Here is a 24436-nt window from a genome sequence, read left to right on the forward strand (position 1 = left end):
TTTGTAATGTTAAGAAGAAAGCATTCAGTGTTGATTATTAAATATGATGGCTGTGGGTTTTTTGTTGTTTTGCTTTTTAAAAAATTTTAATTCCAGTGCAGTTAACAAACACCATTATATTGGGGCGCCTGGGTGGCTCAGTCAGTTGAGCGTCCAACTTCGCCTCAGGTCATGATCTCATGGCTTGTAAGTTCAAGCCCCACGTTGGGCTCTGTGTTGACACCTCAGCCTGGAGCCTGCTTCGGATTCTGCTTCAGATCCCTCTCTCTGCCCCTAACCCACTCACATTCTGTCTCTGTCTCTCTCGAAAATAAATAAACATTAAAAAAAAATTAAAAAAAAAACCAAACAGCATTATATTAGTTTCAGGTGTACAATATAGTGACTCAGCATTTCCGTATATTACTCATTCCTGGAGATAAGTGTACTCTTAATCCCCTTCACCTAATACATCCTTCCCAACCACCTTCCCTCTGTTAACTATCTGTTTGTTGTCAATAATTAAGAGTCTATTTTTTGGTTTGTCTCTTTTATATATATGTATATGCATATGTATATGTATACATATATATATATAGGTGTTCTCTGTCTAGTTTGGAAAGACACCCTCTTAATTTACTAAGAGCTTTCATTGAAAGGGTATTGAATTTTGCCAAATGTTTTTTCTCCTTTGGCTGATGTGACCATGTAATTTTTCTTCTGTAGCCTGTTGATATGACAGATTGCCTTGACTGGTTTTGAATGTTGAACTGGCCTTGCCTCCTTGCTTCCTTGCAGTAAACTGCACCAGGTCATGGAATATAAATATAGTGTAGCAGCATTCTGTTTGCTAATCTTCTATTGGGGAATTTTGTGTCTAAAATCATAAGCATATTGGTGTATAATTTTTTTGTACTACTATCGGTGTCTGCAGATTACGTGCCTCCCAAAATGAACTAGGAAGTGTTCCTCCTCTTCTTTTCTTTTTCTTTTCTTTCTTTTCTTTCCTGGATGAGATTTCATAAAATTGGTGTTATTTCTTACTTAAATATCTGGTAGAATTGTCCAGTGAAATCATTTGGGCCTGGAGATTTCTCTTTGGGATACTTTTTTTTTTTTAAAGAATTTTTTTTTAATGTTTATTTATTTTTGAGAGAGAGAGAGAGAGACAGAGACAGAGCACGAGCAGGGGAGGGGCAAAGAGAGAGGGAGACACAGAATCCGAAGCAGGGCTCCAGGCTCCGAGCTGTCAGCACAGAGCCCGACACGGGGCTCGAACCCACAAGCTGTGAGAGTGTGACCCGAGTCGATGTGGGATGCTCAACTGACTGAGCCACCCAGGTGCCCCATCTTTGGGATACTTTTAATAACACATTCATTCAACTTAATTGGTAGAGGACTATTGAGAGTTGTTATTTTATATCAGGTGGGTTTTGATAGAACTCTGGAGGAGTTGTTCCACTTCATCTAAGTCTTCTAACTAAATTGTGGAATTGTTTGAAGTATTCCTTTATTATTATTTTCATGATAGGAAGACCTATGATTATATCTCCTGTTTTATTCCTGATATTAGAAATGGATATTTGTTCTTTCTACTTCTTAGATTTTATCAATTTTATTGACTATTTCAAAAAACTAGCTTTTTATATCACTGATTTTTTTCTATTTCTATTCTCAGTTTCTTCTCTGGTGTTTATTATTCTACTTTTTCTGGTTTTATTTAGCTCTATGTAGTTTTTTGAGATGGTAGGGTTTGTTTTTTCTTTTTTAATGTAAGAAGCCTTTGGTTCTGTGAATTTCCCGCATCACTGTTGGAGTTCCAGCCCAGAAATTTTCATATGTTTTGAATTCACTTTCATTCAGTTTAAATAATTCTTGATTCTATTGGAGACTTCCTCTGTGACCCATGGATTATTTAGAAGGGTGCTCGTTAATACCCAAGTGTTTGGAATATTTTATTATTTTTCTGTTATTTCTAGTTTCATATGTGGTCTGAGTGATTTCAGAACATTTACATCTGTTGACGTGTACTTTATGACCCACAAACAGATGAGCCATAAACAACATTCTTGTTAAATGTTCCATGGGTGCTTGAAAAAGATAGATCTATATCTATAGATAGCTATAGATATAGATACAGATATAGATATATTCTGCTGTTGTTGGGTGGAGTGTTCTATAAATGTGAGATTCTGCTGGTTATTGGTGTTACTCAGATTTTCCATATCCTTGCTGATTTTGTGCCTAGTGTTTCTATCAGTCACTGAACAAGGAGCATTGAAATCCTCAACTATAATTGTGGAATTGTCTCTTTCTTTCTGTTCTGTTACCTTTTGCTTTGTGTGTTGGAATGTTTTCTTGTTTGGTGCATATACATTTATGATGGCTCTATCTTTTTTGGTATGTTGACCCTTGTATCATTATGTAACTAATATCCCTCTTTGTCCCTGTTAATTTTCATGGCTGTCAAGTATACTTTATCTGGTATTAACATAGCCACTGCTGGACTTTTATTACTATTTATATGGTTTATATTTGTGCATCTCTTTTATTTTAACGTACCTATATTGTTACATTTGAGGTAAATTTTTTGTGGGTAGCATACGAGGGATCCTGCATTTTTTCCCCTACCACTTTGACAGTGTGTCTTTTAATTGGCATGTTAGACCATTTATACTTGAAGTCGTTACTGACATGTTGGGACTAAATGTCATTTTTCTTCTTCGATTTTTAATTTTTCCCGTTTCTTGTTCCTGTTTTGCTGTTTTGGTTTTTGTGGGGGTGGGCAAAGTGTTCCTTGCCTTCTTCTAGGTCCCTGGACATATTTTAGAATTCAACTTTGATTCACATATAGTGGTTTAGGGGTATATTTCTTTTTTCCTTTTTATTTTTAAGTCGTTGCTCTAGGTATTAAAATGTACATGTGCAATTTATCACAGTCTCCTCTCAACAACATTTACCAGTTAAGTGCAATGTAGAAACCTTAGTTCTATTAGGTCCCTTTACGCTCACTATTCTTTTAGTTGTCTTGGGTGTTTACTCTTCCCGTGTTGAGGACCATATTGAATGATGTTACAATTTTTGTTTCAGTTGTCAAACATTTTTATTTTTTTAATATTTTAATTTTAGTTTTTCAGTTAATTCATTTATTATTTCTGTGAGAGAGAGAATGCATACGCGCACACAAGTGGAGGCGGGGGGGAGAGAGACAGACAGACAGAATCTGAAGCGGGCTCCAGGCTCTGAGCTGTCAGCACAAAGCCTCACACGGGGCTTGAACTCCAAAACCACGAGATCATGACCTGAACCCAAGTCCAGTGCTCAACTGACAGCCACCCAGGGGCACCTGTCAAACATTTTTAAAAGCTCATGAGAAGGGCTTTTAAACAGTTTACCTGTTTCTTACCCTTTCGTTAAAGTTTCATTTCCTTTCTGTTTGGAGAATTTCCTGTAGCCATTCTTTCAGGGTAGGTCTCCTGGTGACACACGTTCTTTGTTTTCTTTCATCTGAGAATGGCTTTATTTCCTCATCCTTGACGGAAATTTTGATATCATATAGGGTTCATGGTTGGCAATTCTTAGTACTTGAAAAATGTTACTTCACTACCTTCAGACCTCCTGTGGTTTCAGGTGAGAAATCTGCCATTCTGTTCCCCTACAGATAATATGTCATTTCCCTCTAGCTGCTTTTAAAATGTTGTTCTGTCTTTAGTTTTGAGAAATTTAATTATTTTGTGCCCTGGTGTAGAAATTTTTTGTTCATCCTGTTTGGGGTTTCTTTAGGTTTTTGAAATTGCCTTTTGCCGATTTGGCGGGATTTTCAACCTTTATTTATTCCAGTATTATGTTTAGCTCCACCCTCTTTCTGCTTCCTTTCTGGGACGTCAGCAATATGAATGTTACTTTTTTTCATTATCCCCACAGGTCCCTGAGGCTCTGTTGTTTTTAAACTTGTTTTATCCAGTCGTTTTATGTCTGTTGGGCTTGAGTAATTTGTCGACCCGTCTTTGGGGAGGGGGCAGGGAATGAAGTGCCAGCCACTCTCATTGCTTCCGGATGCAGTTGGAAGATTAGCTCCTCCCCTGGGTTTGCATGACAATATCCTGGATGTGGAAGCAGAACCCCACCTCGGATCACCTCCTTGGGCTTTGGTACTAGGTGAGGGTGCACATTTAGCTCTCCCCCCTGCACAAAGGGAAGGAGCCTATGGGCTTTTTTATCAGGTTCCCCAAATGGGGGGGGGGGGCGGGGGTGCAGAAGGGGACAGTGGGGATCAAAAGTGGGCAACAACCAAACATCAAAAGTGGAACTAGACTCTTGCCCCTTTGGTTGGCTAGTTGATTAGGAAAAACCCAGGCCTTGGTTACAGATGGATCTCCTTCCTCTTTGGGGGCGAGTGGGAGGTCGGCTGCAAAGGAACTGGTGATACATCACATCTCACTTAGAGTGGCCCCGAAGGCTACTGGTGTGGAGAAGTCCTCTCTGTGGCCAGATCTCGGACCAGGACAACTGGGTATCACTTTTGCATTAGGACAGGTGGCCTGAAGTAAGGCAATATGTGTACTTTTGTGGCAGATGGCTTGTCTGGTTGTTGAGCAGCACTGAAGAATCAAGAGTAGCAGACAAGTGATACGTTTGTACGGAACAGGAGCACGCAGTTACTAGAGGGGGTGCAGTGAAGGGATACGTGTGTTCCCCATCAGCGCCTGCAGGCACCCATTGCAGAGTAGTCGAGGTTAGCCAGGCTCAGCCCTCAGCCTTCCCAGTCTTTGCACCTTGGGGTGGCGGAAATGGAGCTTTTAGGTGAGCCCTGCAGCATGGCGTCCGCCTCCCCACAACTGAAATAGCCACTTCACTAACTGAACCTCTGACGTGCCAGTTACAAAGACCGACGCTAAGATCATGATACGATACGTTCTCTAGGAGACCAAACTGCCACTTGGTGGCAGATTGCTTACATCAGGTCTGTTTCTTACTGTGGGGAAGTGATTCGTCCTTCCTGGGATTGATAGTTATTTCTGGGTATGGTATTAACTTCTCTGCCAAAAGGGCCTCTGCAGATACCGTTATAAAGGTGTATTGATTACTTGATCTGCCAACGCCAGCTGGCCATCACACTGAAGATGCGATCCCAGTGTAGACACAGATGGACTGAGGTCTTGCAAGGGAGTTTCTGTAGCCAACACTGTTGGTTCCTCCGTTCCCTGTATAACCCACTTTCCCACAAGTCTTACCAGAGGGTCCCCAGCAGGAAGGAGCCACACTTGCCCGTGACGTCAGCCCCCTCACTAATGGAAATCGTAGGGCCTTCCCCCTTGTCCGGCTCCCTGCCTGCCCTCACTCCTGTGCATTCCAAGCTCATGTCTCAGGTATACCCCCAGGCCCCAGTAATCCTCTCCCGGTTTTCTGCCATAAAACATCTAAAGGAACAAGTTCTGTTTCCACATTTGCTGTCCCCCCCCACCCCCGGTTTTCGTTTTCCCACTCTCACGTGTAGATACTACTCCACACTCCCCCAAAAGCCCCCTGCTTGCCCCATTCTGTGGCAGCAGCCATGCCAGACCCTAGACCCAGGGTCACTGTAAGCCCCACGTTTTGAGCTGCTTCCGGCTGTGGGGGAATTCTGGAAAAGCCTGGATCCCCATGTCCCCCACCCCACAAACCTCTGCCTACTCCTCACTTCCAAGGGTGTTCATGTTTTTCAGCATCATTTTAGCCTTCTCTCGGGGTTCCGATTTTTATACTTACTGCTTGAACATACTTGCTTTCTCCACCAAATACCTGCCCTTATCATCATCTTTTCTGACCCATTTTCTTCAAGCAGCTCTTCTCTACACGGGTGAAATCCTAGATGTTCGTAAAGTAAGCTAAAATATCTGAAGAATTCAGCTATTCAGATGAACACTATTTTCTGGCTTTGTTATCACCATTTCCGGACCTCCACTCCACTGCTTCTCACTGATGAAAGGAACCTCAAGTGAAATTTTGTGTTATTCTTCCTACATCACGGCAACCCCAGTGTGCATTTCCCCATGGGTTCTGTGCTACCTGCCCCACACCATGGCTCTCTGCAGCTTTCCCCTTGTGATGTTAATATGTTCAGCCTATAAAATGATATGCCAGGGGCGCCTGGGTGGCTCAGTCGGTTAAGCGTCCGACTTCAGCTCAGGTCACGATCTCGCGGTCCGTGAGTTCGAGCCCCGCGTCGGGCTCTGGGCTGATGGCTCGGAGCCTGGAGCCTGCTTCCGATTCTGTGTCTCCCTCTCTCTCTGCCCCTCCCCCGTTCATGCTCTGTCTCTCTCTGTCTCAAAAATAAATAAACATTAAAATAAAATAAAATAAAATAAAATGATATGCCATTTTCTTTTTTTCTTTTTTCTTTGCCATTCTCTTTTCTAAGTCTTTCTCCCAAAATTTTCACCTACCATAGAACAAAATTTTTACTGCTTTCTTGCATACTTTCTTTACATTCCTTCCTTGTTCTTTTGGACAAGTCTAGGGAAGTATCTGAACTGAATCACGTTATCTTAAACTTTAAATATCCCTTATTAATTTAAAAAATGTATTGAAGTATAATTTGCATTTAATCATCTCACTTTTAAGAATATATCTTGGGGCGCCTGGGTGGCTCAGTTGGTTAAGCATCCGTCTCTTGGTTTTGGCTCAGGTCATGATCTCACAGTTTGTGAGTTGGAGCCCCACACCAGGCTCTGTGCTGACAGCTCAGAGCCTGGAGCCTGCTTCGGATTCTGTGTCTTCCTCTTTATCTCTCTGCCCCTCCTCCACTTGCTCTCTGTGTGTCTCTCTCAAAAAATCAATAAACATTAAAAAATTTTTTAAAGAATATATCTTGATTAATTTTGAAAAATATATATAGTTTTGTGACCATCACCATCAAGATGTGAAATACTTGCATTACTCCCAAGTGTTCCTTCATGTAGTCCAATCCCTCTCCAAAACCCCAGCCTTAGGAGCCACTGATCTGGTTTTTTTTAGAATACCAAATGAATGGAATCACTTAATATGTGGTCTTTTTTTTTTTTTTTCAGGTATTTTAAGATTCAGCCATGTTGTTTCTATTTCTTTTACATAAAACCGAGTAGTCTCTTCTTTTCTGTATGTGCTATAATTTCTTCATCCATTTCCAGTTTATGGAAAACATTTCCATGTTTTGGACTATTGTGAACAAAACTTCCCTGAATATTTCAATAGATGTTTGGAAGGAGACATTTTCACTTGCATAACTGGAGGAGTGCAGTGTCCTGTAGCACATGTACAGCTGCCTGTGTAGGGAACTGCCAGTCGTTCTGAAATGGCCGTCCCAGTTGGCGTTCTCGCCAACAGTGTATGGGAATGCTAGCTGTTCTGCATCCTCAGCAGCACTTGGTATTGCCGGTCTTTTTAATTTTAGCAATTCTAGCAGGTGCTTCATTACTGTAGTATAGTTTTAGGTGGCATTGCCAGAATGACTCATGATACTGAGCACCTGTTCAATGGTCATTCATAGATCTTTGGTTGCTTGATCAAATCCTTTCTTTGCCCATTAGAAAATTTCTTCCAGGGGCGCCTGGGTGGCTCAGTCGGTTAATCATCCGACTTTGGCTCAGGTCATGGTCTCACGGTTCATGGGTTCAAGCCCCACATCAGGCTCTGTGCTGACAGCTCGGAGTGTGAAGCCTGCTTCTGATTCTATGTCTCCCTCTCTCTCTGCCCCTCCCCTGCTCAGGCACTCTCTCTCTCTCTCTCAAAAATAAATAAATGTAAAAAAAAAAAATTTTTTTTTTAATAAAATTTTTTCCAGGGCACCTGGATGGCTCAGTCAGTTACATGTCCGACTTCGGCTCAGGTCACGATCTCACGGTTCATGGGTTCAAGCCCCACGTTGGGCTCTGTGCTGACAGCTCAGAGCCTGGAGGCTGCTTCAGATTTTGTGTCTCTCTCTCTGTCTCTGCCCCTCCCCTACTTGTGCTCTGTCGCTCTCTGTCTCTCAAAAGTAAGTAAACGTTAAAAATTTTTTTTTAATTTTTTTCTAACATGGTTTGTCAGAATTTAATATTCTGGATGCTACTCTTTTATCAGATGTGTGTTTTGCAACTAGTTTCTCTCAATTGTTGGCTTATCTCTTTGTTTTAGTGGTGTCTTTTGATGAACAGATGTTTTTAACCTTAATGTAATCAATAATTCATTGTTTTTTGTTTGTTTGATGTGTCCTTTTTGTGTCAAACTCTCTAATTTTAGGAGCTTGTCCAATGCAAGGTTGCAAAACTTTGAGTTATGTTTTCTTCTAGACATTTTATGGTTTTCATAATTACGTTATGCTCTAGGCCCATTTTGAGTTAATACTTATATATGGTCTGAGGTAAAGATTTTACAATACTTTTAAACATTTTATAACCAAGCTAATCACTTTGGGGCATACCCATTAGGAACAAGTGCTTTTTACACCAAAATGCCTATACACAAAGTTTGTAACAATTTCATAATCACGAACTGGAAATAATTCGGATGACAGTTATCTCTAAGGAGCTTAATTTCTTCCATTCATTCATTGGAGGGAAGCACAGAGATTAAGACTGCTGCATCCACGCAACAACGCTCGGAGGGGAGATGTACATTGGACACAAGGTAGTAATCCTGCACAATTCTGTAGATGGGTTCATGACCAGGAAAACCTAATCCGTGGTGATAACATACTAGCGGTCATGTTTGTGCAGTCTTAGGTGAGGCCAGTACGTGCTGAGAAGTTACGGGGCATGCTCTCTCTGCACACCAGGGGCTGCACATGAAACACAAATAAGGAGACTTCAAACTACACTTCTAAGGTTTGCCCATTTAATCTCATTGAATTACACATGTATGAAAAAGAGGAAAAAATATCAATGCAATAAATTAATACTAATGCATCCCCTCCCCCCAGTGAAAAATGGAACATGGCAATCTTAGCATGCCAGGTATGAACCCACGAGATTGCAAATCCTGTCCTTCATTTCAGAGAACACCATCCGGAATTTTGCTTTACTCATTCTCTTTTCTTTGTAGTTTGACAACTTAAATGTGTATTGCAAATGGTGTTTATTTTTGTCTGATTTTGCAATGTATATGAATGGAATAATGCTTTACAGATGCTTTTTTGTATTACCTGGATATATTATTCTTTTATTTTTAAAGATTTGGGGGATGAATGTATATCTGTCTCATCATCCTTTAATTATACACATTAAATGGTGTTCCTTTTAATGGAATTCATTAATTGCACCTCACGAGAACATGTAGGAATGTCATCATTTTTGGTATACTGTAAAGTAAAGCTTCAAGTTGAATATTCTATAATAATTTTATATTTTTTAATATTTATTTTTGAGAGAGTGCAAGTGGGGGAGGGGCAGAGAGACAGCGAGAATCCCAAACAGGTTCTTGTGCTGTCAGTGCAGAGCCCAATGTGGGGCTTGATCTCATAAACCTGAGCCAAAACCGAGAGTTGGATGCTTAACTGACTGAGCCATCCAGGTGCCCTCTGTTCTATAATAATTTTAAAACAAAAGTATGCTTTGAATAGTAGACATTGAGCATTTTAAAGAACCATAGAGACCCCTTCCATGTGATAAGAAAACTTAAGTGCAGAGAAGTCCACTGACTAACCCAAACCCATACTCAAGGGTAGACCCCATCTATTTCTCCTAACTTGTCTGAATACTGTTCATCAGACTACTTACAAAAGTTCTGTCAAGATGGCACTGGGGATGTCCTTGTTTTCAAAAAATATAGTTCTATTTGTATTATCTTTCCACTCTAGGCATGGGTTATTTAGTATTTTGGAACTTAATTTTCCAAGCACATGTTTAAATTTTTTCAGATATTTTCTACCCTGATTGCATTCTTTATTTCATTCCATGCAAGTTGAAGAGATTTTTTTTTTTAATTATGCTATATAGTCAGTTGGTTTTTCTCTTAATTTGCAATAGAGAGTGTGTGCACAAGTGGGGAAGGGGCAGAGGGAGAATCTCCCAGTGTAGGGCCCCACGTGGGGCTCGATCTCACAACTGTGAGATCATGACCTGAGCTTAAATCAAGAGTTGGATGCTTAACCAACTGAGCTACCCAGGGGCCCCTGTACCATCAGTTTTATACACCCTTACTTTGTGCTAAAAAGCAAACATCCTGTCGTCTGTGTCTGCAGTTCTTTATGTATCCATCAGGCCAGATTTGTCCACCTTGGTGTGTGAATCTAAGGCAACCTTACAATGTTACGCCTGCCTTTTCAAAATCAGTTGCTGAGATAACATAGGAGAATATCCAAGATTTAACTCTATTCTTACAGTACGATTGTTGTTTCAAACTATGTAGTTTTTGCTGAAATGATGTTAAGAATTGTATACATGGGCGCCTGGGTGGCTCAGTCAGTTAAGCGTCCAACTTCAGCTCAGGTCATGATCTCATGGTTCATGAGTTTGAGCCCCACATCAGGCTCTATGTTGACAGTGCAGAGCCTGCTTGGGATTCTCTCTCTCTCCCTCACTGTCTGCCCCTCCCCCCCTCACTTGCGCTCTCAAAAATAAACTTAATAAGAAAAATTTTAAATAATTTAAGATATGTCTCCCAGTTGATGTTTTTCTCTTTGTATCTATTTTTCAGATACAAACACATTTTTTGTGTGTTTTTAACTTAGTAATTGTAAGATATATATTTCCAAACTTTTATTTCACCTATCTCTATAATATCTTATCTTACAAGTATGACTTATAAACTGAATATTGCCAGATATTTTTCAACCCACCAAAAATTACTAATTCAAACATTTATTCCATACTCATTTCATGTGATAGCTGGTATGTTTGGGTTCAAATTCATCTTCCTATTTTGTGCTTATCTTTGCTTCAGTTCTGTTACTTATACTTTCTTTTAAAAATTTGTACAATTTGCATTCCAAACTTTCCTTTAAAATTTTTTTTAATGTTTATTTATTTTTGAAGGAGAGAGAGTAAATGGAGGAAGGGCAGAGAGAGAGGGAGATACAGAATCCAGAATCCAAAGCAGGCTCCAGGCTCTGAGCTGTCAACATAGAGCCTGACGCAGGGCTCGAACTCACAGACTGTGAGATCATGACCTGAGCCGAAGGTGGACACTCAACCGACTGAGCCACCCAGGTGCCCCTAAACTTTGCTTTTAGTTGGGAATGTATCTGGTCCTATTTTATTCGTCTTTAAGCTGAAAATTATAAAACATGTCTGTAACAACAGAATATAGCATTAATACATTTCCCCTTCTCTTGCACAATATAAAGGATATTATTGAGGATTGCATTGTCATTCTATCATTTTACTCAAAAAGGAGATGTTTATACATCTGTGTGTATACAGATGTGTATACATCTGATGTGTATACAGTTAGTAATTGTATTAATTCACAGATCATCTTTCTCCTGGATCTTCATTCCTTTTGTCAGTGCACACCTTTCACCTGGCATCACTTTCCTTTGATCAAACTTTAATGTTTCTTTTTGTTTTTAAGAGTTTATTTTGAGACAGAACAAGAAAGCAGGGAGAGGGCAGAGAGAGAAGGGGGCTCTGAAGCAGATTTCGCACTGTCAGTGAGAGCCAGATGCAGGGCTCGAACTCAAGAACTGTGAGATCATTCTTGGTTGGGATTCTCTTTCTCCTTACCTCCGTTCCTCTCTCTCTCTGCCCCTCCCCACCTTGTGTGCCATCTCTCTCTCTCTCTCTCTCAAAATAATAAACTTTAACAAAAAAAACAAAAAACCTGTGAGATCATGACCTGAGCCAAAACCAAGAGTTGGATGCTTAACTGATTGAGCCACTCAGGTGCCCCCTTTGATCAAATTTTAAATGTAAACTTCAAGATTCATTTTGTGTGGGTCAGTTTTCTGTTAAATTTTTCATTTTAGGCCTCATACAGTCTTATTTCAGGCTCTTTCTTGAAAAACACTATTGGGAGTATAAAAATCTATGTGGATGATTGTTTTTGGCACCTTCACTGTGTCTTTCCACGTGTTCCTGACCCACCATACACTGGATGTGAGTGGAAGTAATTTACTTTGTGTTGATAGTTTCCTGGTGTTAAGGAATAGTGTTTGAAACTGATGCAAAGAACAACACACAGCAGAGAGTGTATCAGTGAGACGGTTTCAGTATTTAGATGGGGTTTGAGTTGTTGGAATAATAAAAGAGTGACAGTATAGAATGCATAGGAGCAATATAAAAATATGTATCTGGTGACCAAACTGATGGATTGTGACAGAAGGCGGCTGGATGCTTACTAATCCCATTTTCTCTGCCTGGACACCTGGGATGTATCTCAGCTTTCCTTACACTTATGTTGGGACCATGTGAATGAGCTGTGACCAACGGAATACACACAGAAGCGACTGTGAAATCGTCCTCACATTTGTGCACAATTCTGGGGATATCCTCAGGGGTCTTATATTTCACACCTCCCCAGGATTCAGTGCCCCTTTGGGAACGGCAAGTTCAGGTGATGGGCTGCTGGTGAGGATGTTTTGATAAGGACCTGAAGCCTCTGAGCTTCATAATCATATCTGTACCTGGGCCTACCTGCCCTGAGTGTCGGAAGGGCACAACGGGGGAGAGACAGAGGTCCTGGGTACTGTGAACTAGATGAAAGTCACGCCACAAACGTGAGACCATGTCAACTCCGCCCTCCACTTAGGCCTGACAGCAGTGGGTCATGATGTTCCCTAGATCTGAATCATGAGACCTGTAATAATGCGCGTCTTGGGTAACGTGCCTCCCCGTAGTTTACGAAACCCTCCTGCCGCGTTCTTTACAAAAAAACGAAATAAGCCAAATAGTTCAAATCTGTGCTTTTATGTAAAATTTGTCATCAAGACCTGTGAGGCTGCTTTGCGAATCAAGAAGTCCTTGTATTTTCTGTTTCCATGAGCAATGCCAAGGATCCTACGAAGAGGCGACCCCGACCGCGCCTCCCTCTGCAGCGTGTTAATGGTAACGACAATGACAATACTAGGTACTTACTGAGCACTAACCGCGTGACAGGCACTTCAAGTTCCGAGAGACTTAGTGCCCAGTCTCGTCACGGTAGAGCTGTGGTTCTCAAACCTGGGCACCGCGGCAGGATCCTTAAGCCAGCGCTGATCCCCGTTCGCAGTTTCTGACACATCGGGTCGCGGCGGGCCACAGAGAGGTCCCCTGGTCCCGCGACGCCAGTTCCTGGGGACGAGGCTTCGCCCCTCGCCCACAGGAATTGGGGCGCTTTTCTTTACTGGGAAACCTGGGGCTCTATTCCCGGCGCGTTCCCGCAGGCCCTTGTCGTTGCCGTGGGGACAGGAAGTGGCGCGCGCGCGCGCGCGGAAACTACGTTACCCAGAAATGGGTGCTGCGCGCTTCCGCCCTGGGGAAGGGGCCGCAGACGCCCGGGAGGGGCGTTTCCTGCGGGGTCGGGGCGGGACTTCCGGTCGCGCCGCAGGAGCGCATCCCTCAGTGAGCGGCGGCTGGTCGGCCCACGACCACGTGGACTGGGGCGCACGCCGGGCCACTCGGGGCCGCGCCGGACGGTAGAGTGACGTTGCGGGGACCGCCCCCGCGCCCTGTGCGAGTCGTGACGCCCAGGCGTCGGCTCCATCTCCCCTAGACTGTGCCCGGCTGTGGGACGGGCGCCGCAGGGACTGCGCCTTCTCCGGCCCCCCGCCCCCGCGCTCCGTCGCCGAGGTCCCCGAAGGCGGCGGCCCGAGCCTTGCGAGCACTTACACCGTCGTCTAGCGAGGCTCGGAGCGCGACAAGCAGCTGCAGGCGACCCCGCCCAGGCTAAGCCTTCGGGACCCGCACTGGTCACCCGCCTCTCAGGGTCCCGCTTGGCCCACCCGGTCCCCCGGTGGTGGCAGGGGCGGCAGCACGGATGAATCCGGCGCAGGTGAGTGAAGGGTCACCCTCACGGTCACCGCTCCTCCTTGTGGCCGATGGTGGCGGTGAGGCTCTGCCTTACCTCCCCCGGTTCTCGGTCGTGGAGTCCCTGGAGGAGGGCCCTCTGGCCCAGGATCCTGATCTAGGGCGCGTGTGTTCGGGTTACGGACGGCCCGGGGAACAACACTGGAAGGGCGACCCAGTCACGGGAGCAGGCGCAAGGGAACGGGGAACTTGGACGTGGGGTTGAGCTGGGAGTGAACAGAGCCTCCGTTGTGTCTTTTGGGAGCAGAGAGAAGTGGAATGGCAGGCCGGGAGGCTGCGCCTCTCTGCTGCAAGTTTGGAGCTGAGGAGGGGGGGGCTGACGCAGACGTCACTCGACGGTGGAGACTGGAAGTGAGAGAAGAAATGAACTGAGAGCCCTGAGGCCCTAGTAGTGGGGGCTTCTGGGAGAAGGCTGAGCCCAAGTTTGGTTGTCTGGGAGGCATGGTCTGGAGGACACCAGGAGAACTGGCCAGCACGAGTGTTTGGCGTCCAGAGCTTACCCAGTACCCACCTGTCCACCTGCCTGGCTCTCTGCTCTGCACACAGTGCTCAGAGGGACGTGAGAAGAGAGCAGGCACTAGTGGCGCCAAGACCTGGTGTCGCCTCTGAGTCGGGAGCTGGGAGGAGAGGGACCGGGGTGGTCGTGTGAGTGGATTGACTGGGGAGTCCTCTTGCCTGTGGCTCAACTGTCCCCCCATCACGACAGGGCTGTGTGACCTTTGAGGATGTGTTCGTGTACTTCTCCCGGGAGGAGTGGGAGCTCCTTGAGGAGGCTCAGAGACTCCTGTACCGTGATGTGATGCTGGAGAACTTTGCACTTGTGTCCTCACTGGGTAAGGCCCTGCTGTGTTTATCTGTTGCTATGTGGCAAATTATCCCAGAGGTTAGTGGGATGACGACAAACGTGTATTATCTCACAGTTTCTGTGAGTCAGAAATCAGGCATATCTCACGTGGGTATCTTTAGCTCAAGGTCTTTCATAACCTTGTTGTCAGACTCTCCAGGGCTGCTGTCTCATCTGAAGGCTCAACTGGAGATGAACCTCCTGTCAAGGTCACGCACACGAGCAGGAGGCTGTTGGACTAAGTAGTCATTTTCTTGTTGGCTTTTGTGCCGAACCCTCCCTCAGTCTCTTGCTATGATGTCTTCTCCATAAGTAGATCACCACACAGCAGCTGATTCCCATGAGCAAGAGACAGCATCCAATATAGAGGCTGGTATTTTTGTAACTTATTCTCAGAAGTGACATCCTATCATTTTTGCCATAATCTGTTCATTAAAAAGGAATTTTTAGGTTCAGCCCATGCTCGGCTGGAAAGACTTAACAGGGACATGGATACCTGGGGGTAGGTACGATTCCCAATTTCCTGGGCTGAGTTTTGCTCTTTCCTTTTTCCCCAGAGGGCAGCTTTCTGTCTGACAGTACCATCATGGCATGATCCCTTTCCTTAGCTCCCTGGACTAGGTGGTATGGGTACCAGAGCTGGGCAATGAACACTGTTTCCTCTTCTCTTAGAGCAGCCCCAGCCTCTTCTGTCCCAAAGCTTTGAAATGAAGGATTTGGGGGTGAGGAGTCTTGTATTCTGCCCAACAAATATGGCCTGGCCACACCTTGGCCGGGTGATTACCCAAATCCCTGATCTCTCAGAGTCTGCCCAGAGTCTCCCTGCTTCCTCTAATTGACATATCCTGGGGCCTGACTCTTCAAGAATCGCAGGCACCGTGCGGTCACTCCTTGTGAAGAACAGTGAGCTGTTCCTGCAAGACTGTGTCGAAGATTGTTTTTTAAATACTTAATTTTCTTCCTTCTGGAGAGGGTCACTGTGGGTACTGCTAGCCACTCAACCAGCTCTTCTTTCCCCGTAGGACTTGCAGTTTCCAGGACCCATGTTGTTTCCCAAATGCAGCCGGAGGGGAACGCAGGGTGCCTGAGAAGGTAGATGCAGTGGCAGCTACAGCAGAGAAGACCTGAAGGAGGCCCGGCCCCGGTGAGTGGAAGCCACGGGAATGGTCGCATCAGGGCTGGCTTCGCCTCCTACCAGCAACCTGTGCTGTATCTCCTAGCGTTCTGATGCCACAACCAGCGGCTGACCTCATCCCACGTTTTCTTCCCCGTTTGTGACACTTTGCCCACTTACCACTTTTACTCTGTCCTCAGTCACCTGTTGGTCCCCCGCCCTTCCCATCTCCACACCTTTTCCCCTCGTGGTGCTCCATGCAGTGCTTTGCGGCATTGGCTCTTTTTTAACAGGTCGTGAGTTGTGCTCATATCCTTCAATTTTCCTTGAAAACAAAGTATTCCATTCCAACCAGAATTTTCTGGCCCAGGACAGACCCTTTTGCACAGCACTCACCGTCACAAGGAACAAGGCCTTGCCGGACGACCACTGGCAGGGGAGTGGTTTGGAGCCCCTGCCTCTCCTTATCCTATACTCCATCCATCCTTGTCCCCTCTCCCTGTGTGGTCTCCTTCATTCTCTGACCTTTAGAGACCCGAGGCACACAGCTGCCCTTCCTCATCCTGATTCTGGCTCCCCTGTCGTGCCAGCGGCCCCATGGACTACTTCCTGGTTGCATCAGACACACATTTGTTATGGGGTGCCACAGGCCACCAATTAAACCTGCACTTCACCGGCATTTATCTTCCGTCAGGCTGTCGGCATGCAGCGAAGGATGAGGCTACACCTTCTGATGCTCCCCATCAGTGGGTGTCACAGATGAGAACTCCCCAGGCAGGTCCTTCCCCCCGAAAGGCTCACCCCTGTGACACATGTGGCCCATTCTTGACAGACATCTTTGCACCTGGCTGAGCCACGGGGAACACCATCTGGGCAACACGGCAACACCAGCGCAAGAGTCCCTGTAGGAGAGACTTCTGGGTAGTATAAATCTTGACCAGATGCAGAAGCAGTGGAGTGGAGAAAATTTTTTTAGAAAGTAAGGAGCCTGGCCTGATTTGTGAAGGTCAGCAGATGCCATGGGGCGAAGAAGGCCCTTACCTGCAGGGAGGGTGGGAGGAACTCTGTGGTCAGCTGTGGACTTGTCCAGCACCGGGCCCTTCACGGTGGGGAGAAACCACACTGGGCCCTGAGCGTGGGGGGCCTTTTGTGTATCCGATTTCCTTTAGGCAAGAAAGCACAACCTGAGACCATAAAGCCTTCCGCTTGTGGGAGGCAGCCTCACTCCAGGCTTGGTTGACTCAGAGCTTCTCATGGGGCTCATGGTTGGGGTGAACCGGGAACAACGAGGGCCAGCGGAGGGCTACTTGAGCCACACGGAGAGGCTCCCGGGGAAGGTGAGCTCCAAGCACAGCTAATCTGCCTTCGAGGCTTTCACGGGAGCAAGTCTCAGTGGGGCGCCTTCCGTGAACCACTCACACAGTCCACGTAAAGCATCGGTGGTCTATGGGAAGAATCTACGAGAGGAAGGTTCAACAGATGGTGGCGTGTTTGGCAACAGCAGTTGTGCTGAAGGGAAGCCCGGGACTGCACTGAACGTGAGAAAGCCTTTCTCGAGAAGGCGGGCCTCGGTGAGCACGTGAGGGTTTACCTCAAGTGAAGCCATGGGAGAGTTTCCCAGTGCAGTAGGGCTTTCGGCTGCGGGCCAGACCTCCCGTGGCACAGGCAGATTCACGCTGGGAGAAGCCTTATGAATGCCAGGAACGGAGGAGAATCGGGGACAGCTCTGCTTTGTCCAGAATAGTTTTGCCCACCCAAGAGAAAGTGTCTTCAAGTACAAAGTGAGCGGGTAAGCCTCTTGTGACCGCTGTTCTCTTGCTGATCGCGTGTTTTCCCAGGAGAGAAGCCCTGAATGCAGTGCTGTGGAAAGGCCTCCAGTCACCGCTTTTATTTCTGGCATGATAGAGTCCACACTGCAGGAGAACCCTTGGAGTGTGAAGAAGATCAGAGAGCCTTCTGTGACCTCTTTTCCCGAAGTCAGCACAAGGAGTCACAGTGGGGAAAACCTTGTGAACACAGTGAATGTGGACGCACGCTCAGCCTTCATTCATCGCTCCCCCCGCCCCCTAAGTATTCGTATTGGGGAGAAACCCTGTGAGCGTCAGACATGTGGGAAAGCCTTTTGCAAATGGACTTCCCTCAGTCAGCACCAGAGAACTCATACTGAGGAGAAGCCTTTTGAATGTAAGTCCCGAGGAAACTCTTTGCCAGAGGAAACCTCCTGCCAAGCATCTGAAAAATTATACCAAAGAGAAACCCCGTAAGTGTCATCGTTGTGAGAAGATCTTCTGAAGCGGTTCATCACTTACTGTTGTATGATCCACCCGGCTAGGACCATACTCTCTGAATAAGAACTTACAAAGGAGAGAAAACCAGCAGTTGCTGTGTAATTACAAAGCCTTCAGCCCTAGCTTGGTTTCAGTATGCCCTGAAGAGTGATTCCAGAGTAGTTTAAAAAAGAGAGCAAAGGCATAAGGGAAGAGGAAGAAAAGAGGTAGATGTGACAGAAAAAGGAGTACGTGTGGTTTCTTTCAGGTTTCCCTGCCAAACCCATGACAATTTGTTAGCAGTTTTAGGGGGGGCAGGTGGGAGCAGTATGGGCGAGGTGAAGGGGCCTCCCCCCGCCACCTGACTTAATACACTCCCGGCCATTCCGTGTCAGGAGAGCTGGACACTTGGTGCAGCTCTGCAAATATTTACTGAAATCCTTTTTTGTTAAAAAAAAAAAACCCTACTTAATCATTAAGTGTCATAAGTCTTTGTGATAAATGTGAAGTCTTGATTTATGAAGCACTTAACAACTTAAAAGAAATTAGAATACTAAAAATATTGTTACCTAAAATTATCTCATATCTAAGGAGCAAAGAACAAATATATGAATGGGTACATTTTGCTGCACCATTTAAGACCATTTAAGGTTATTTTTTCATTTATTCTGTATTGAGATATAATTGACAGATCACATAATTGGCATATAACATGTAAGTTTAAGGTGTTCAACATTGATCTTGTTGAATTTATATTGCGACGTGGTTGTCATTGTAGCATTAACCTCTGTATCCTGGCGGTATCCTGTATCCTGTGTTCCTAGTGGTGGGAGCAGTTCACATCTAGTCTCTTGCCAAGTTTAATGTTTGTAATACAGTTTTGTTCCTTGTAACCCCTGTACCGTGTGTTAAATCTCCAGGAGTTACTTAGTAGCTGCAATTATGTGCCCTTAAACAACATCTCCCTGTCCCCTGCCAAGCCTTTGGTAACCCATCATTCCACTCTCTTATTTGAGTTCAGAGTTTTTTGTTTTTCTTTTAAGAATCTTCGTATAAAAAATACAGTATTTGTCTTCCTGTGTTTGACTTATCTCACCTAGCGTAATGTCCCCAAGGCCCATCTGTATTGTCAGAAATGGCAGCATTTCCTTTTTTCTAATGGGTGAATAACATTCCACTGTGAATATATACCACATCTTCATCCTTTGATGGACACTTAGGCTGTCACTACATCTTGTCTCTCGTGTACAATGTTAATAAACATGGGAGTACAGATATCTCTGAGATCTTGTTTTCATTTCCCTTGGTTATGTATATACCCAGAAGTGGGACTGTTGGACCCTATGGTGGTTCTATTTTTAAATTTTTGAAGAAGCTTCATACTGTTCTCCAAAGTGACCAGACCAGTTTACAGTCCCACCAACAGTGCACAGATGTTCCCTTCTCTCCACATCTTTGCTGACATTTAATCTCTTGTCCTCGTGATACTAGCCATTCTGACAGGTGTGAGGTGATACCACATTCTGGTTTTGATTTGCGTTTCCCTGATGATTAGTGATAATGGGCACCTTTTCCTGTACCTGTTAGCCATTTGGATGTCTTTGCAAAAATGTCTGTGTGGTTCCTCTGCCCATGGTTTAATCAGATTTTTTTTTTTGTTACTGAGTTGTAGGAGTTCTTTTTTTTAATGTGTTTATTTTTGAGAGAGAGACAGATACAGAGCACAAGCAGGAGAGGGCCAGAGAGAGTCACACACAGAATCTGAAGCAGACTCCAGGCTCTGAGCTATCAGTACAGAGCCCGACATGAGGCTCAAACCCACTAACTGTGAGATCATGACCTGAGCCTAAGTCAGACGCTTAACCAACTGAGCCATCCAGGTGCCCCAAGTGATATGAATTCTTTATAAAATTTTGGATATTAACCCCTTGTCTGTACATGGTTTGCAAATATTCTCTCCCATTCCATAGGTTGTCTTTCTTTTATTTTTTTAGTTACTTCTTTTGCAATGTAGAAGCTTTTACACTTGATGTAGTCCCACTTGTTGCTTTTTTCTTTTCTTTGTGCTTTTGGTGTCATAGCCAAAAAAATCACTGCCAGAACCACTGTTTTGGAGCTTCCTTTTTCTTCTCAGAATCTTGTAGCATCAGGTCTTATGTTTAGGTCTTTTTGTGAGTGGGGCAAGGAGTCCACTTTCATTTTTCTGCATGGAGTTATCCAGTTTTCCAATACCATTTGTTGGAAAGACTCTCTTTTCCCTATTGGATGTTCTTGGCTCTCATCAAATATTAGTTGACCACATCTGTGGGATTTTGAATCTCTTCTGTTCCATTGGGGTGGGTCTGTTTTTAATGCCAATTCCATACCGTTTTGGTTACTATAGCTTTGTAGTATAGTTTGAAATCAGGAAATGTGATGCTACCTGCTCTTTCTCATGATTGCCTTGGTTATTAGGAACTTTTGTGGTTCCATACAAATTTTAAGGTTGTTTCTTCTGTTCCTGGGAAAAGTGCCATTGGAATTTTGATAGGGATTGACTTGAATCTATAGATAGCTTTTGGGTAACATGGACATTTTAGCAGTATTCTTCCAGTCTCTGAACACTGTGTCTTTCCATTGGGTCTTACTTCTTTCAATAGAATCTCATAGTTTTCATTGATGGATCATAGTTTCATTCATGGATCTTTCATTTCCATGGTTAAACTTACTCCTAGGTATTGTTTTTGATGCCATTTAGAATGAGACAGCTTTTTATTTCCCCAGATGTTTCACTGTTATCGTATAAAAAATGCAACTGATCTGTATATGTTGATCACATCCTGCAACTTTACACTGATTAGATCCAACAGTTTTTAGTTGAGTCTCTGGGATTTTCAGTGTATAAGAATCTATCATCTGGGGGCGTGAGTCGGTTAAGTGTTGGTCTTGATCCCATCATATATATATATGTGTGTGTGTATATGTATATGATGACAGTTTTTTTTTCTTTTCATTTGGATACCTGTTAATTTCTTTGTGTTGCCTAATTGCTCTAACTAGGACGTTCAGTACTATGTTAAGAGTGGTGAGAGAAGATTCAGTTTAAAGAAAAAAAAGCCTTTTCTTCATGTCATTTTATTTTTTTTATTTTTTTTAGTGATTTATTTTTGACAGAGAGAGAGAGAGAGAGAGAGAGAGAATCAGTGGGGGAGGGGCAGAGAGAGAGGGAGACACAGAATCCGAAGCAGGTTCCAGGCACCGAGCTGTCAGCACAGAGCCCAATGTGGGGCTCGACCTCACAGACTGCAAGATCATGACCTGAGCCAAAGTCGGATGCTCAACCGACTGAGCCACCCAGGCGCCCCTTCTTCATGTCATTTTAGACATCTATTCTGCTCACTTTCCCTTGATCCTGATCTGTTTTACTTTATTTTCTCTGAGGCACGATGGGGATCATACAGCTGTGCAGTCTTCCCAGGTGAGTCTTAATCGTTTCCTCTGACTGGGTTTTTCACTTTTTTAAATCTCTTTGAGGGCCTTCTCCAGGTCCACCTCAGCAGTTTTCTAAGGGTTGACTTAGGTCTAAAACAAACAGTAAAGCTCATGACAAACTGAAAAAACAAACATGGTTAAGGAATCTTACTGTTTAATGTTAGGAGAATGTGCCCAGCGTTGTTATAAAGAAAAGTGGGTGGAATTTACCAAAGGGATGAAGACGTATTCATGCAGGCACGTGTAATTTCACATCCTGCCCGTGGACTGACTTCCACTGTGCTCTCATCAGGTGGGGCACTTTGGACAATCTCCTTCCTTCGGGATTGTCCTTGAGGACAAATGTTGAACTATAGGAGATGATCATTGCTACCTCATAAAAAATTGTGCAGTTTTTAATACAAATACAACCATATTCTCCCTTTGAGCCCTCCTCAAAACCTCTGCAATGACCACAGGTCTAAGTTTGCATCTCCACCGAGGGCTGAAACCATTATGCCATGCTTTACCGCGTTTCATCAGTCGTGCACTTTGCAATGAGTCAGCAGTCACAATGCTTACAATTTTTTTAAATGCTTATTTTTGAGAAGGAGAGACCATGAGCGGGAAAAGAGAAGAGAGAAAGGGGGATAGAGGATCCAAAGCAGGCTCAGCTGACAGCAGTGAGCCTGATGTGGGGCTCGAGCTCATGGACTGTGACATCATGACCCAAGCTGAAGCTAGATCCCCAACTGACCGAGCCACTGAGGTGCCTCAATAGTTATAATTTTTTTTTTTTAATGTTTATTTTTGAGAGAGAGAGTGTGAGTGGGGAAGGGAAGAGAGAGAAAGAGACACAGAATCTGAACCAGGCTCTGAGCTGTCAGCACAGAGCCCAACACAGGGCTGGAACTCACAAAGCATGAGATCATGACCTGAGCTGAAGTCAGATGCTTAACCGACTGAGTCACCCAGGTTCTCTAGTTATAATTTTGTAATGACAGCATGTATAGTTTTCTATGACTTGGGAAAGAGAGTTGCCTCCCAAGGGCCCCTTCCTCCTCTGGCCTCTCTTAGGGGAGCTTATCTGCACAGTGGCTGTGGCTATGTCTATAGCTGAGCCCCTGGGTCTGTAAGGGTCGACGAAATACTCTACAGAGAATTTGTTTCCCCCCCGGGAGCTCTGGTACCATGCAGTACGTTCAGACCCTGGGCCCACGTTCGTCCCAAAGCTGTTGTGACTTGCTGTCTCAGTGATGAAGGACTGAGGTTTATCCCTCATCTCCCATTCCTTCCCATCTGGCCTTCACTTCCGCGCTCCATCAGCCCAGCTGCTACCTTGCTACCATGTGGACAAGAATGACGGGACCGCGTGCTTCAGTCGTGGCACGTCCTGTGGAGTTAGGACACGTGGGTGACTGAGACATGGGCCCTTCCCTTGAGCTCAGGTGAAAAGTATATTAAACAGGTGGAGTAAAGTAACTCTGGCTGTGACACCAAAGTGTCTGGGAGCCCCGGAAGCATGAGAGAGGGATTGAAACGTGGGGGTGAGAGGACAGGTGTGGAGGGGCAGGGTGGCACACAGGCTCAGAGCTTAGAGTTGTGATGGTTGGGATTCCAGCCTGTCTGCACCGTGACCATCGCCAGCCACATGACCTTGGTCCCGTTCCTTGTCCCTGGAGTGCCTGGTCTTTGTGCATAAAATGCGAAGGTGGACGTCGAACTAAAGTGCGCAGAGCCGAGCAGGCCCTGGAACGATGCAGGACCCTCAGGCGGGGTTGGAGTTGGAGGGCGTCTACAGAGGTGACAGCGTGTGTCAAGGCGCAAGACTGAGAGGTGTGGTCTAGAGGAGGGCTGCTGTGGCTGCGGTGGGAAGGGTGGTGGTCAGTGAGGTGGAGTGGGCGGGGCGACATGAGGCACTGGCTTTGTGCCCACTCATTTTGAACTGTCCATCAGACATCTAAGCGGGGACATCGGTATCTCACTGGATGTGCGCGCCTGGAGCTCAGGGGAGCATTTGGTCTACGGATACGTGGTGCCGGTGCCCGCCGGCACCGGAAGTGCCCACAGTGAGGCCTACTGGTGCGCTGCCACATGGGCTGTTGCGTGCTGGGAAATGTGCGACGCTCAGGAAGTGGGTTGGGGGGATGTCTTCTGCGCTCTGGGCGTGTGCTCAGTGATTTGTAGGAGGTTTAAGAAAGTGGAAATTTGATCTGAATTGGATGTTATCAGGAAACGGGGTCGGTCCTATGATTGGATATCCTGAAATTTAAAAAAAATTTAAAAATATTTATTTAAATATTTTTGAGAGAGAGAGACAGAGAGTGCAAGCAGGGGAGGGGCAAAGACAGAGGGAGACACAGAATCCGAAGCAGGCTCCAGTCTTGGAGCTGTCAGCACAGACCCCCAGGCAGGGCTCGAACCCATGAACTGCGAGATCATGACCTAAGCAAACGGAGGACGCTTAACCAACTGAGCCATCCAGGCACTGCCCCACTACAATTTTTTTAATGCTTCTTTATTTTGAGAGAATGTGAGCAAGTGAGGAGCAGAGAGAGAGGGAGAGAAAGTCCCAAGTAGGCTCCAAGCTGTCAGCACAGAGCCGGGCGCGGGGCTGGTACTCATGAACCATGAGATCATGACCTGAGCCAAAATCAAGAGTTTGGATGCTTAACTGAGTGAGCCAGCCAGGCGCCCCTGAAATATTTTATCTTCAAGGCGGGGGACGGGAGTGGCACTACAGCAGCTGGTGGACAGTGTAGCTGTCACTCAGGTCACACAGGAGAGGGTGGGCACCTGGTCATTTCCATTGTTTGCACAGGGTTCTTGTTTTTGTCCATGC

At 45.2% G+C, this 24436-nt stretch overlaps 2 long non-coding RNA genes across 2 annotated transcripts; one reads left to right on the forward strand and one right to left on the reverse strand.

Moving 5' to 3' along the window:
- Nucleotides 1-53: 53 nt before the first annotated feature.
- LOC128778065 (uncharacterized) lies at nucleotides 54-13394 on the reverse strand. Its single transcript, XR_008423452.1, has 2 exons — nucleotides 12990-13394; nucleotides 54-303 (listed from the first exon to the last, which is right to left on the reverse strand). It is a non-coding gene; the product is annotated as an uncharacterized LOC128778065 (long non-coding RNA).
- A 43-nt stretch (nucleotides 13395-13437) lies between these two features.
- Nucleotides 13438-19421, forward strand: LOC109259377 (uncharacterized). The gene is made up of 3 exons (XR_002076640.2): nucleotides 13438-13884; nucleotides 14626-14752; nucleotides 15786-19421. It is a non-coding gene; the product is annotated as an uncharacterized LOC109259377 (long non-coding RNA).
- Nucleotides 19422-24436: the final 5015 nt, after the last annotated feature.

This window comes from Panthera pardus, unplaced genomic scaffold, assembly GCF_024362965.1.
Source record: "Panthera pardus isolate Hobbes unplaced genomic scaffold, ASM2436296v1 HiC_scaffold_18, whole genome shotgun sequence".
NCBI classification, from domain to species: domain Eukaryota; kingdom Metazoa; phylum Chordata; class Mammalia; order Carnivora; family Felidae; genus Panthera; species Panthera pardus.